General features: G+C 39.5%; 1 protein-coding gene and 1 pseudogene across 3 annotated transcripts in view; one reads left to right on the top strand and one right to left on the bottom strand.

Annotated features, from left to right (window-relative positions):
* CSMD3 (CUB and Sushi multiple domains 3) overlaps window positions 1–14,910 on the top strand; it is a 782,968-nt gene that overhangs the window by 507,131 nt on the left and 260,927 nt on the right. The gene's annotated exons all lie outside the window — the stretch shown is intronic.
* Window positions 7,001–14,897, bottom strand: LOC140647761 (uncharacterized; annotated as a pseudogene).

The raw sequence follows: 14,910 nt of genomic DNA on the forward strand, positions 1-14,910 counted from the left end.
TCTTAGTTCAGTAGCATATAGGGTATGTGTATTTTATGCAGGCAAATACTATGAGTTAATGCTTCTATGTAAAATACCCTGGTAATGGCTTGTAGCTAGAGAGACCTAGAGTTATGGTATGGATAGCTGAAAGCAGAACAGAAGTATTGAAAGAAACAGGTCAATTTAAAAGTACTTTTGAAATTATAAATAAATAGATAGTTCTCTTGGTCATGTCACCATAGAAATAACTTATTTTAATTATATTGAAGATTGAACTTCCTTAATTTAAACCCCATGCAACATAGTTTAGCCAAACCCTTGTGACTTACATCAATGCAAAGCCTACTCACTTGCCCTAAATTTACAGATGTAGAGTTTAAAATAGACTTTGTCTGACTTGTGACATGGCATTTCAGAGACCTCAAGCTGATTTGGTTCCAAATTGAAAATGTCATGTCTCAGATTAATGTTTTAAGTTTGTATTTCAGTTTCATATTTGTTATATCTATTCCTTGAATCTGAAAAATCTGCTGGTAATTTTTCTGTTAAAGCAATACAAAATTGAACACTGTACTTTAGGTTTCTTGGATAAAATTTGTAATTCTGGTGGGTCATTTTACTTGCAAACAAAATCCATTACAGATCTTTATAATTGTCTATAAAACAAAATAAATTTGCAAGTGCAAAAATATCTTTATGTGGAATCATAATGTTATAAATGAAACTACTCTTCTATTTCAGAAAAGGTTCTCTTTAACTTCATCAATTTTTTCTCTTTGGTTAATCCAATCTCTTTCATTAAATTCTTTAAAGTTAACTATTGATCAAAATAATGCACAAGACAGTCAAATGTTTCTATAGTAGTACATTTGTACAAATCTGTGAAATTATTCCAGCTAAGATACTTTGAAGATTTAATTAATAGCATGTATTTTATTTCACATTTTATATTAGTCAGTAAAAAATAGAGTCAAAAGTATATGGGTTATGCTATTTTGTGTAACAGTTGTCTTATAGCTGTGACATCAATAGAAGGGCATTGCAATTTGGTCTGTATCCACGTATGCAATTGTATGATTTTAGTCACAGTAGCAAATCAGAGAATGAGGAGATAAGGAAGCCTGATCATCAAAAAGTAGCCTATGCTTAATAATATAGTTTGCCTCTTTAGGCTCCTTTGGGACCAAAATTATTGATTGACTGGATGAGGAGCACAAGCTCAACGAAGCTTTCCCTTCCTTGCATTTCCATTACTACCAATAAGTGAGCAAAACTGCATAAGACCAGAGCTTGCTACTTTTTGTCTTTTATGTACAAAGAAGCACCTGCCAAACAACTTGTCTTGTGGAGATTTCACCCTGAAAATTAGTCTCTGCATTCATATGCTACATTGGTTATTCAACAGTCCTTTTTTGCGCTCTTACATAGAACTACAGGCAAACTGCAGTGTGACTGGCAAATTCATCAGCTGAGGTTTACAGGAATTATTTTGATGAAACCATGTAAAGGTGACATTTTGCATCTTTAAATGTATGTGAAGTTCATCCTGCCTCATCAAAATGTCTTCTTACAATATGTTTTGCATGTAGGAGAGTAGTATTGAGCTGGTTTTGCAGTATTCTCTGAAAAGGTGTCTTGTTAAGTATATGGTACGAAACACAGAAGAAAACAGCATGGAATTGACATTCAATCATATGACTGGGGAAACCATTTTCCAATGCTAAATAAATGAGATGCCATAATTATTCTGCTCTCTGTTGTCACTGAAAAATTCTGGTATCGCATTAATGCTACTTTAGAGATGGATTTTCTGTTCAACATTTTCAGTATCAGTAGTTTCCTTTATTTATGATTCATCTGCCATCCTTTATAGATACACACAGGCACACACATGCGTGCATGCACAGACACACGTGTGCATGCACACAATGGGCTCTTTCCTACAGGTACAGATACATCTTCAGGACTGTTATCCTTTTTCTACACTCAGATTACAGTAGAATGCATAAATGTGCAGGAGGGACAGCTATTTTGAGATTTACCTTCTCTTTCTCCACGGTCTTATCCTCCTCTCATTTATGCATCTTTCATTTTCAGACAATGAGTGTAATTGAAATGAGTTTTTTATGTATGTAATGTATGTAATCCATACCATAAGAAAGAAAGTAAGTTGTTTTGGAAGTTTTATTGTTAGCTTGTAATGGAATGAACATATCACAAAAATGTATCTAGAAAGAAGTAATATTTTGGGAGAATGGCCAAAGTATATAAGTGAAATTCCTTGAAGGCATCTCAAACTAGATTTATGCTTGATCAGTCATACTTTTTCATGTTCTGTAACTAATCTCATTGCTTTTGAAAGGCTTTCACTAGTGGAATCCAGAACCTCTTTCTCAAGCTATAATTCTTTCAAATTCTGTATATGGATTTTTACATCCTATATGCATCTTCTTGCTTCAGTTTTGAGAAGAGTTCTTAACATGGAAGTTACTTCAAGTTTATCAGCTCACTGTCTGTTCCTACTTTCCCTGTTACCCCATTCCTGGCTAGGGCTGGGCGTTTTGTAATATAGTTAAATTAAAGGGAGATTTTTGCTGCTATTTTATTGCCATAGAAATATTTATTTTTTTCTTAAAAGCATTCCAGTAAGCTGCCTGCTCTCATAAAGGACAGATCTAGCAAAGACATTTGACTGAAGGAATGCTCATCTTTCAGTCTTCCATATATGACTGTGGAAGAAAATTATTTGTGGACTGGTAACTTCAGGTACTGGCTGGACATATTCCAACATGCAGTCTGAGATAGAATTCATTTACATAGAGGATTTTTAAAACCTTGCAAAAGAAAATGAAAATAAGAATCAGATCTCTATTCTTCTTTATATTCCCTTGTTGTTTTGGGAAGATGTAATCTGTATAATGAGACAAGAAAACAGAACCTGTTTTCTGACAGTATTCTGTAACTTTTTGCAAGTGACCATAGTATAATGCTTTCCTAAATCAAAAATTTGAGTTATCTTAACAAAGATGAGAGTAATGACATTCAACTGTATGGACAGTTGATAAAAAATGAGCCTAATTCTGTATCAATGCCAAACTCTTCAATTATAGTACAAAAAAAAAAAAAGCAATAAGTCAAAAAAAAGATGAATACTTCAGCCAGATTAAACACCTTCTTACTTTACCAGGTGTCAGGAGCTCCAAACTTGACCCTATCTTTAAGAACTCCCAAAATATTAATAGGGTTTTGAAACTGTAAGGCTATAACGCATATATACAATTTGTGATACTAAAAGACAAACTAGAAAATTTAATTTTTAAGATAGGAGCAATCTCCCCCTCTCTTCAGAGGATTTCAGTTCACCCAGAGTGCAAAATCAAGGACAAGACAAACCAGCAGTGCTGTTTTCTGTTGCACAACTGTGTCCTTAACAGTTGCAACAGAACAGGTTGCATACTATTCTGTAAAAATCAAGTTAAACAGATGTATTTTCACGCAGATCATGTTAATGATCTTTTCAGTAGAAATGGTATTAAAAAACAGGTGATCATTGGTAAGATTTTTGAATGCATGAGTAGCCTTTGTGTGTGGTCCAAGATCCTGGTGATTGCTTCTTTCTGAGAAGCTGTTTCTATCTCCCTGTATTCATATACACACATCAAAAAATATGCCATCTGAAATAGGGATAGATCTGGTATAAAAAGCTTAAAAACCCCTATAGTTCAAAAAAACCGCAAACCCCAAACATGCAATCTAAATGAAATTAAGATTTTCAAAACACTTCTCCCCAGCTGGAATGCACTGCCAGCATGATTACATATTGTCACAGTATCCATTTTCTACTGAGTTCCAGCAATTATCTGAAACCATATGTCAATTAATTTATTTGGGGCTGGGTTTCATACCCAGTGCCAAAGCTATGATCAAATGCTTAAGGGATAGTATATGTTCAGAACTGAAGAGTTCATATTTATGGACAAAGAGATCTACTTATGAACTGGGAAAAAATAGCTCATAAGGTTGTCCAATAAGACATGATAAGAGCAGTGTAATACTTCAGTTAGTTTTAACAAAATGCATTTTAACAACTAAAGTAAATTGACAACAACAAAAACAATAAGAAAGAAAGAAAATTAGTTTATCTCATTAAACCTGTGTCTGTTATCTCCCTAAGAACTAAAATATATCTGACAGTAAAATCAGATAAAGTCCCTTAGGAAAGACCTTGATCTCCACTGTTCGCCCCACAAAAAAGATGTGAGACTATACCAGGTTACGATATACAACACTTTTAAAACAAGTTCAGTTAACAATTGCTACTAAATACTTTTGATTGATAATCAGTAGAATGCATAAAATAATCTGGATACAAATTCTGAATACACTAGCCATAAAATAACATTTAAGTATGCGGTTGGCCAAGTAGTCTGTGTCTTCCAACTTGAGTTACCAGGAAAGCATTCTAAAACTTATCATTACTGGTCATACCAACCATTGCTGTTGGAAACACAGAAGTATAAATCTCCAGGTTTCATAAAGAATCATATGCAGAACAAAACAAAACCAAAGTGATGAATATTTATTAACATGGGACTTGGCATCTATGGTAACCACGAATTTGTGATGTCTTTCAGAACTACCTCTATTGCTGAGCCTTCTTTGAAAATCTAACAGGTGAATCTACACTGATTAAACTATGTATGGAGTGAATTTCTAATGAGCTCCAATATACACCAAATATATATAAGGGTTTAACTAAAAAAACATGAATATGTGGCAGGAGAAAGATGTAAACACAAACCAGACAGATGTTTCTTTTTCTTTTTTTTGCAAGGCCCTGGCCAAATTTACTTTTTTGTCTTGTTTTGTTTTGCTTTCCCCAAAATGACTAATAACTCTCCTACATGTCAAATAAAATTATTAAAATAAAGTGTGTTTCGATAGCTAAGAATAAGATCCTTGAAGCCAACTCTATGCACAGAAATTTAAGTAATTATTTAAGTCTTTCTATGAGCAGCAAATTCAGTAAAACATTTTTTAAAACTCAGATTTTTCCACCTTTTAAAAACTTAATTTGTTTGTGTTTTCTTTCAAAGTTTCCTAAAGAAAATAATCTTTCCCTATGTCAGGGTCCTGAGTGCACTAAACAGGTCCTACTGGCCCTGAGCATCCTCAACTGGTAACCCTCTTACCCCCTGCCTAGGAGCCCCATTTCAGCTCAAGCACAAGGCTCCTGAGCAATGCTGTAGGAGTGCTGGTCTCCAGCCCTGTGGATGGACCCCTTGGACCTACGCTGTGGGGAGCTTGGCTCCTGTACAGACCCTATGCCCTATGCCATAGAGAGCTTGGCTCCTGGATGGACTGCAAGCCAGTCATATCCCTGGATTATATTGCCTGATTTAGTAGTTGTTTTCAGAGGGTAGGTGCTTTTCCCCAAAATCCCTCCCATTTCCCACTTGTCATATGTATACTTACAGCATAGTATGTCATGGGGGTTACCAGGCATGGCTTTACTTTCTATTTTTGGTAATAGTTGCCTTCAAAAGATTGCTAGTCAGGTTCACCTCTAATGCTTTTTTGCAGGGTGGGATCTCTGAGAAAACTTTGTACTCAATTTATGTGTGGGTGTGGGTGCATGAACCTGTGCATGTGCCCACATATAATGCAACGGAAGTTTAAGAGAACAATACCACACAAAGACCTTACTGGTTATTTATTATCAGGATAATATTACCAAAATGGGAATATTATTTGTTATACACTGGGAAACAGGGAAAGAAAAACAACAACAACAACAACAACAAAAGCCATTACCTTGTAAAGGACCTTGCAGCAGTCTCCAGCGTTGTTGCAGATGAGTGATTTAGATCGCTTAAAAAAAATCACCATCAAAAGTATTAGCAAAAGTGGTTTTAATACAATGTTGTAAAAGTGTGACTTAACAAAAGTTTGATGGCAAGGTTCACTCTATTAATTACTGCATGGAAGAAACATACAAAGGAAAATTGGGTTACACCCGAGTTAGAATGATTCACAGAGAGACCGGGGATACCAAAGGGTATGGAGGACCCTCCCGTTGAGTCATGAGGTTCAGAGTAGACCCCCTTGCTTTCTAAACTCCTGATGGAGCTTAGGTACAGCTAGGTCCAATCTTAGTCTCAGACTTGGACAATGGTTTATGTCTAAGGGATTTAGACATAAATCCCTTAGACATAATTTATCAATTCAGCATGCAATCAAAGTTACCAAGACAAAATCAAAGTTACCATACTACAAGGTTATGCGTGATATCGGTCGCTTACCAAAGATCTGCTGTTGGTAAAAGGTCTCTCTGCCTTGAGGAGCAACCTTGAGAGGTGTCCCAGCTCAAGGGGAGATCACGGCCATGCAGCCACGCTGCCTAGCAGGGAGAGCTCAAAGAAGGCTCACTTAGGCTGTCATATTAATGGGATAAAGTGATTGGCTCATAGTCAAATCACAGGCGATGGAAAGATAGGCATGAGACTCCTTGTACCCACAACTTTCTTTGTTCCTTGATAAATTAATCTTGGAAAAGCCACCATTTATGCGTTAATCACATGATCAGTGTTCCAGACTCATATGTATTGATGTTTACTGTGTCACTCTGTTTCTTTGTGGGTTTTCGGAGAACAGGTCAAAACTAGAGGAGTTCTTGGCCCGGCTACACCTCAGGCCTTTACCTCCTTTGGAGCCTGTACCAAACTACTGCTAGTTTGGTTAAGGGGTCAAGCACATCTGTCACACTCCACCCCATGACTACAGTCAATCCACTTCATCAGCTCACAGAGTGGTAGTACGGTTACCTCTTGCCTCTATGTCATAAATATGTGGCGTGTTGCAGATCAGTGGTACGAGTCCAATTATTTGATGTCTAGTTTAAGTGTCATAATTAATGTTAGTTATATACCATGTTGGCACACTTGCAGATCCATGGTAAACAAACATTTTTAGTATAAAATATCGCTATTAATTTCATTTTGTACATTATTAGGTGATTTCACATGATGAACAGGAATATTTGCTTTGTTATGTAGCAAATCTTTACATGCAGAAGGATTATAAGTAATAAGCATAATAATGTTAGAGCTAATAAAATCACAACTGGATGAAGCATTCGATTCAAAGTTCCTGTTGCTGTCAGTGACCATCCAAATATGGTATCTCACCAATGATGTTCTCCATCCTTTTTTACTCTTTCCAGAACATGGTATATTTCTTTTGCATCACGATGAACTGTAACCAGGGTTCTTTTTCCACTTTCTTGAACTTCTTTCAACAACTGGTAGAGATCACCATGCTGAAATAGCTTTCTTAACAATGTAAGATTCATTCCAATGGGGGTAGGCAATAAATCTTGATACAATATAGAGTTAGATTGTAGCAATTGGTGGGTTGTGACAGGAGCTGAATAGTTAAAGTCACATGCCATAATTTTGGTAAAATTACAAATACAGATATTTGAGTGATTATATATCTCTGTAGTGGTGTTGTTTATAAATATAGAATCACAAAGGGTTCTCATACAAAGACATCTGTTTCCAACATATATAAGTACAGTTTTAAGGGTTTCATCAGGATGTATTTCAAAATGACAAAACATTTTGCTCAGTGTCAAGACAAATGTCTTGGGTCTTAATAGTATTACTTTCACAAATAAATCCCTGTTGTTCTTGTACAACACATGAATCAACATCAACAGTTTGCCATTTGTTCCCATTTTGTTGGGCCCATACTCTATGTTCTAACAGATAGAGGACAGTTCCATTGTAATTCAATCCCAGCGCAATGATTGGGTATATGGTGTACACCGAAGCATTGTGTATTGTCAGAACAAAAGCTGTGGCTTTACTGTTGATAGGGTCATAACTGAAATTGACTAGACGCCACCAGGACTGGAATTCCCTTTCAAAGTCAGTTGCATTATCCCAGATTACTTTTCGAATTTCAGTGGGTAAGGTGCCATCTTCACCTTCCCTCACAATTGCTGCCACAGTAGATTGTGCCCAGAATTGAGCTTGAATACAACTAAGAGCGAGAGAGACATTAATTTGGGTTGCACCTAGTGCGTTCACAATTAGTTGGTGGTCCTTTTCATTAATTCTTTCCCATTGAGGTAACATATCAGATAAAAGCCATTGGTTAGTTCCCAATGGCAATAGAAAAGATTGCAATGGGTGTTCTAATTTGTGTAAATTGCTTGTTGCTGAGCTTATTTTGTTTGCTAAAACTTCAGTGTCCATGCTGTTTAATACTCCTAATCCTGTTCCTAAAATACAAATCACAGCTATTCTTGATCATTTTGGAGAGGTGAGGGTTTGTCCATGCAACCATGCTAACCATCCTGCACAGGATGTATTTAGGTATGGTGAGCAAGTAGGTTTAATTGCAGAGGTATTGATCTGCATTGATAGTTCCACTCATTTGAGGGACCATGATGAATTAAATAACAGTTGTTGATGGCCTGTATGTTTGATGGCATACGGTCCAATTTTAGAAATTTGTGGGGATAAAATTTTCTCATCCTTTACAGTCAGGGTGGATGTTAAGTGAGGAGTGATGGATGTTGTTGTGTTAGGCTCAGTAATGTCTATTTTGAATTTAAATGGTAGTCCTATGTTCCTGCGAGCCCAGATGCAGATTATGGAAACAGATAAGGTAAAATTTTACCAACAATCCAGTCTCAGAATCACAGAATCACAGAATCACAGAATCACAGAATCGTATAGGTTGGAGAAGACCTTTAAGATCATCGAGTTCAACCGTAAACCTAACACTACCAAGACCACCACTATACCATGTCCCTAAGCACCACATCCAAATGTCTTTTAAATACTTCCAGGGATAGTGACTCAACCACTTCCCTGGGCAGCCTGTTCCAATGCTTGATAACCCTTTCAGTGAAGTAAAATTTCCTAATATCCACTCTAAACCTCCCCTGCCACAACTTGAGGCCATTCCTCTCATCCTATCACTTGTTACCTGGGGGAAGAGACCGACCTCCACCTCTCTACAACCTCCTATCAGGTAGTTGTAGAGAGCAATAAGGTCTCCCCTCAGCCTCCTTTCCTCCAGGCTAAACAACCCCAGTTCCCTCAGCCACTCCTCAGAAGACTTGTGCTCTAGACCCTTCACCAGCTTCGTTGACCTTCTCTGGACACGTTCGAGCACCTCAATGTCTCTCTTGTAGTGGGGGGCCCAAAAGTGAACACAGTATTTGAGGTGTGGCCTCACCAGTGCCGAGTACAGGGGCATGATCACTTCCCTAGTCCTGCTGGCCACGCTATTTTTGATACAAGCCAGGATGCCATTGGCTTTCTTGGCCACCTGGGCACACTGCTGGCTTGTATTCAGGCAGCTGTTGACCAACACCCCCAGGTCCTTTTCTGCCAGGCAGATTTCCAGACACTCTTCCCCAAGCCTGTAGCATCGCATGGGGTTGTTGTGACCCAAGTGCAGGACCTTGCACTTAGCCTTGTTGAACCGCATACAATTGACCTCGGCCCATCGATCCAGCCTGTCCAGGTCCCTCTGTAGAGCCTTCCTACCTTCAAGCAGATCAACACTCCCGCCCAGCTTGGTGTCGTCTGCAAACTTACTGAGGGTGCACTCGATCCCTTTGTCCAGATCATTGATAAAGATATTAAACAGGACTGGCCCCAACACAGAGCCCTGGGAGACACCACTTGTGACTGGCCGCCAACTGGAGTAAACTCCATTCACCACCACTCTTTGGGCCCGGCCATCCAGCCAGTTTTTTACCCAGTGAAGTGTATACCCGTCCAAGCCATGAGCAGCCAGTTTCTCCAGGAGAATGCTGTGGGAAACCGTGTCAAAGGCTTTACTGAAGTCTAGATAGACAACATCCACAGCCTTCCCCTCATCTGTCTCTCAGAGGCTCAAAATTTTGTATCTTTTGTTATCGGGTTTGATGTAATATTGTACACAGAAATCTCAGTTGCCTTTTTATGGGTAGACCCATTGATCATCTGGCATCCTATTTTAATCTCTGTCCCTACCATTCCCCAAAGTCAGGGAATTTTATTAACATCACTTTCATTTTTACCCCAGCTCCATTCATTTTCTAAGTATACTTCAGTTCTGTGTATGACCATGGTGGAAAGATTTACATCTCCCTTACTAGGGAGTGTTCCCATAGTCCCAATATACTTAACACAAGCCTGAGATCATGGCCTCTCTAGGGCTTTCTCAGTAAGACTCCTTAGTAAAACTAGGGAACGTCCCTTCAGAGTGCGTCCATTCAGAGTGTTCCATCTGCATGATATTTTAACATAATAATGTTCCTCCACTATGTCATGTATTGAGCAATGACTTACGTTACAGCATTTTCTATATGGTGTGTAACGGTTATTATGAATAATCATAACATATATATATCCCTCATTAACAGGTGGTCATGTTTTGCAAATCACATTTATATTGCTGCCTGTTAGTAACAAGATGGGTGGCTTGTCTGTATTGACACAATTGCAGCTGATTTCTTGATTGACAATTAAGTTGAGGCAGGTGGGCGTTCATGTGGAACCAAGTATTATCGAAATTTTTAACAACAGTAGGACAACGTATCTTATTTTCATCTTGGAGGAGACTGCAAGATAAAAGCGTAAAACAAACTGGTCTCAGTGCGGTTATCCAGACAGGTTACCCCAATAGAAAGAAGGAAAAATCTATCATGCATTAATTCTGTGTTTTGCACCACCGCTGTCAGTAGCTTCCCAGGCAAGTGGGCCAAGAGGTTTAGTTAGAGTCATAGGTACAGTTCCAATTTGTGGTAAATTTACCATGACAGGTTGTCCTGGCTGTAATGCTATCGGATATTGTCTTTCATCAGGAGGTGGAGCATCAGGTCCAGCTTTTGTAAAGAATGCTCGGCTCCTAGTGGGCCCATACCTATTATTCAACTGATGAAGTACTTTGAAAGTCAAGTATCCCACTGGGGCTCATGTGGCTTAAAGCTCCTTTTCAATAAGCCATTAGCTCTTTCTACCATCCCATTTGATTGAGGATAGTAGGGGGTATGGAATACCCACTGAATTTCTTCCTGTTTTGCCCATTCTTGCAGTTCCTTGTTAGAAAAATGTGAGCCGTTGTCACTTTGGATGACATTGGGGGGTTGGTAGGCCTGAAAACCAAGAGGATAATCCCCTAATGGTGCTCTGACCATTAGCCTTCCAACATTTAGTTGCCATGATTAGGCCTGAGATGACCTCTACTCCTGTGAGGATGTACCAATATCCTGAGGAGGGTTTAAAGGGTCCAGTGTAATCAATTTGCCATGTTGACCAGAGGGTTTTTCCCTCATTAATGTGTAGGGGTGGTGTTTTAGCAGGGTGATCTGTTTGCAATTTCAGTTTACACTGGGGGCATTCGGTAAGGATGGTTTCACGTTTTCCTGTTTAGAGGCCAACCTCAGCTTTGGGCTGCAAAATAAAGTGCTTCTCAGCCTGTGTGGCCTAATTTTTGATGTAACCATTCCCCCAGCTGGTACCATTTGGGATCTGGTGTATCTCCTGTTTTTATTCCCCTAATTCTGGCTAATTCATCTAATTGTTGTTTCCATTTTGTGGCTGGTTGGTCATTGTTTACATGGGCTTTTACCCATCCTAATTTAAATAGTGCTTGTCTAGCGATATCTAATAGTAATTGCCAGTCTTCAGTTCTCCAAACTGGGGATCTATTTACTTCCCAATTTAGGGCTTCCCATTGACAAAGCCATTAAGTGGCCCCTGCCCACATGGCATAGGAGTCGACATACATAACTTTTGCTCTGTTTTGTGCTGCTAGAACAACTGCCCTTGATTCTCCTACTTGTGCACTACCTTCACCTTCTTCTATTATTTCTTTGCTGGTGGTAATTTCTAATGCGGCGGCTTTGTACCACCATCTGTCATTTACCCTCTTTGCTGAGGCATTGGTAAACCAAATGCCTTCAGTCAGTGTTTTCTCAATGAGGGGAGGTGCCTTTAGAATTGGTAAACAAGCAGCTGTTTTAGTGCTAGTGGGTTTATAGGCATTTGTAATTTTTGTATGTCCTTCAGTCAATTGCATTTCATCTGCTACTCCCATCAGGTAGGCATACCATTTTCTGGTGGTGGGTTTCTGTGCAATTCCTTCTGGGGTAGAAGTTCCTTTTAGGACTGTTTCTAGCAAATTAAATGGCCCTTTAGTCTGAACAAGTTGCCCCTGGTGTATTTTCTCAACTTGTTTAACTGCTCAGACTAAGGACAAAAGTCCTTTTCCCCGTTCAGAATATCTCTATTCTGTCTCTTTAAATGCAGTCAAGCTAAACATTAAAGGTCTTTTTGGTCCACTTGGCCCAGTTTGGAATAGATTGCAATAAGTACCATGTTCTGCAAAATCCCATTCTGCTATAATAGGGTTGCAGGGGTGTCCTGGCCCCTGTGACTGATATGTCTTTAATTCCTGTATTAGAATTTTGACTGCCTCTTCATGTTCTGGGTTCCATTTCCATGGTTTTCACTTTTGTAAAAGTGAGTATAGTGGGTGAGCAATGATAGACAATCCAGACACATTTTTCCTCCAGTATCCTAAAGTACCCATAAGTTGTTGTAATTCTTTCCTAGATTGGGGCATCTGTAATTGTTCTATTTTACTTAGGGTGTCCAGTGGGATTGCTGCACTACCTGCAATCCACTAAGTACCTAAAAATTTTACTTCTTTACTCAGTCTCTGACATTTTTCGGGTGGGATTTCAACTTCTGCTTTATGTAGTGTTGCCACACTGCTGCTGCCACTTCCCCCACCTTCTCGGGGAGGTCCCTCTGATTAGGGTATCATCTATATATTGGTATAGTTTCACATCTTGAGGGAGTGAGACTGTTTGTAAGAGTTCAGCAAGCGCAGCATGAGCAATTGTAGGTGAATGTTTATATCCCTGTGGGAGTCTGTTAAAAGTGTACTGTATGCCTTCCCAAGTAAAAGCAATTTCTCTTTATCCTCCTCCTGCAAGGAGACCATAAAGAATGTATCTTTCACATCTAGCACTGCTACCCACGCGTGTGCAGCTGCTTGTAGCGTGGCTGTTAAAGTTGCAATATTAGGTACTGCAGCCAGTAGCGCCAATAATCAATTCAGACGCCATTCTCCCATTAGGCTTTCAGACTGGCCAGACTGGTGAATGGGATTCACCAGTGGGTTTTGGAAATAACGTGCATTTTTCCAAGTCTGCTATTACTCCAGAAATTACGTTTTGTGCCACAGCAGAAGTCAGGTATTGCGGTACATTAATAACCTTTGAATCAGGGTGTGTGGGGGCTGCACGTAGTACACGCACTGTAGCTTCCCCATTTTTATCAGCATTAGGGTTGATATTTGAACCAAAGGACCACATGCTGCCATCTGGCAGGCACCAGGTTCGGACGTTCAAAACATCAAAACCCAAAATATTTTCATTTTGATCTTTGATTGCAAAGTGTGTGTTGTCATGCATTTCTCACCCGGGAGCCATAAATTAGCTTTCATGGTTTGGCAAATAGCATTTGATCTGTTCACTCCAGCAATTTTAACTCTTTGCTGTCCAGGTCATACGCCTAGCATCTCAGCATCCTGTTGTGTTAATATTGAAATTTGTGCTCCCGTATCTGTTAGGAATTTTACCAATTGTCATCAGGGACCAACTGAAATCAAAATATATGGGCCATTATTATTTATCCATTGATAGGATTCCACTTGCCGGACAGGCAGGCCCAGTTGCTGTCCTGGCATTACCTTTTTTTTGGCCTCATGAGTTGCAATTCATCCCTAAGGGGGAGGAAAGGGTTATCACTCTATCTTGGAGTGGGCAATGGCACCAGAGTATTTGGAGACACTCTCCTTTCGCCACCATCCTGTTTCTGGAACACTTGAATTAGACTTAAGATAATGCCAGTAGGCTGCCTCTGAATCACAGTTCTGGGGATGTGTAGTGCCAGTGCTTTCCTCCACAGTTCATTTCTCCACTCCTGAGATTCTGCTTGAGGGTTTTTAGGCGTATTTTCCCTTGTTCTAGTTTCTGTTCCCTGTGGGGGTTTTTGTTTTACTGGTCGCACTCGAGGATCTCGTGCTTGGGGTCTTGGGTCCGATTTCTCAGTTCATCCCAGTTTCTCAGATCATCCCACCCCATTTCATGGCCATGGTTTACAATTCCGTGCATTAATTCTGCCCATGTAGGGAGCTGTCTGTGGGGATCATCGCTGCCAAATTCCTCATTTTGCTCTGTGTCTCTTTTAATCTCATCCTGTTTTGCAATTAAATAGGGTTTTAGAATTGCCGGGGCTCCTCTAATTAGTGGCTTTAACATGGTATAATGTACAGTAGCAGATATTGGGGTATCACCGGACTCTCCACATTTGTGCATAGCTTGTATGCAGGTGGCTTTGGTGACAGCAGTGGAGAGTTCACTTAGGGAACGGATGGGAATCATAGAAGGTTCACCTCGATCCAAGGCATCTATTCCCCCAGCCCAGTAGGCTACGCTACTGGTGATAGAATGGGCTTCATCTATTGAGTTGGGTCCTAGGTTTAAGAAAACTCCTGGACCCCAATAAACATTTGCTTAATCTCCATTCAACATTATTTGGTCACCACCGCTGAGGCAGACACAATTATTCAGTTTCAGTATCACCTGGCTTTCTGCTGTATTTCTCTTGTAATTTTGCCAATTGTAATGCATCCCATTGAGTGCTTTGCATAGTATATTGCTGACCACTTCCCCAAGGTCCTTCAGAGTATTCTGCTTTAATGATGGGCCTAGTCTTATATTCAGAGGAGTCCGAAAGGGGCAGGGGGTTAACGTTTCCTTCTTTATGGTCATCAGGATCACCCCAAATATCACCATCCCAATCCTCTGGGGACACTACTAGTTTCCTAATTTGCATGGGGTTAGGTGCA

The sequence above is a fragment of the Ciconia boyciana genome, chromosome 2, assembly GCF_034638445.1.
Source record: "Ciconia boyciana chromosome 2, ASM3463844v1, whole genome shotgun sequence".
NCBI lineage: Eukaryota > Metazoa > Chordata > Aves > Ciconiiformes > Ciconiidae > Ciconia > Ciconia boyciana.